The sequence below is a fragment of the Cebus imitator genome, unplaced genomic scaffold (assembly GCF_001604975.1).
Source record: "Cebus imitator isolate Cc_AM_T3 unplaced genomic scaffold, Cebus_imitator-1.0 Scaffold97, whole genome shotgun sequence".
NCBI classification, from domain to species: Eukaryota; Metazoa; Chordata; class Mammalia; order Primates; family Cebidae; genus Cebus; species Cebus imitator.
The window spans coordinates 6376188-6377231 of record NW_016107412.1 but is presented as its reverse complement, the minus strand read 5'-3'; the positions used below and the strand labels follow the sequence as shown (position 1 = coordinate 6377231).

The 1044-nt window shown below is 33.9% G+C and overlaps 1 non-coding gene across 1 annotated transcript; it reads left to right on the top strand.

Annotated features, from left to right (window-relative positions):
• Positions 1-528: 528 nt before the first annotated feature.
• LOC119472381 lies at positions 529-603 on the top strand. The gene has a single exon (XR_005201523.1). It is a non-coding gene; the product is annotated as a small nucleolar RNA SNORD74 (small nucleolar RNA).
• Positions 604-1044: the final 441 nt, after the last annotated feature.

Genomic DNA, 1044 nt, shown 5'->3' with positions numbered 1-1044 from the left:
AAATGAGTGCTTGCAGAGAGATGCTGATGACAATGTTCACTGACTCTGCCAAACCCTGAAAAGACACCGAAAGTGGGGTTGTCTGGGGTAAAAAAGGAAGAAAAATAGAAAATGAAGCTTGGGATGTTGGATCTCTTGCTCCACAATGTGAATGGACAACCAAGTATTTCCAGACACTTAGAGTAATATAAAAATAGAGAACTTGAAGAGGAAAAAAAGTGCAAAAGCAGAAGAAATCTTGAAACTTAAAACACTATAATTACTTTGTTCAGAATGATAAGAATATATTGTGTCTATAAATCAGCAACAGGAAGCTGCATAAAAGAAAAATTCAGAAACCAAGAAAGAGATCTTGGAAATAAAAATATAATTAACATGATTTTTTAAAAATTGATAGAGCAATTGGAAGATAAAAATCAAGAAAATCCCTCACTTTTCTTTGGAATTAAGGATTTGTTAATAATAATATTAAAAACTTTCTCCCAGAAACTAAAACAAGAAGAGAAGTTTTTTGCAATTAAATGATCAGTCCAGTCTCTGATGAAGCCTAGTTAGTAGGAATATCTGAGTGGTAATGAATGTCAGCGACTCTGATGAGAAAACAGGGTCAAGCCAGAAGATAAGCTCCAGAAAAGAAGAACAGAGAAAATAATGGGAGGGAAATTATTTTATGTACACACACTTAATTCCCAGAATTAAATGACATAAAATTATAAATTAAAAGGATCCACAATTATACAAAATGAATATTAAAAGATACCCTAGGACATATGACCATAAAATTTTAGAACACCAAAATTAAAAAGAAGATCCTAAAAGCTTCCAGACAGAAAGACAAGTCCCGTGGAAATAACAGAAACCCAAATGCTGTCTGGCTTTACAACAGCTATAGCTGAAATGGCAGCATAGGGGAAATGTTGGAAGCCTGGCTGCCAGGTTTGAAACCTGACTCTATACTCTATGAGCAATGTTACCTTACACAGTCAATTCCTCATGGGAAAAATGACATTAATGATAGTATCTACCCCATGTTTTGTTATGAGG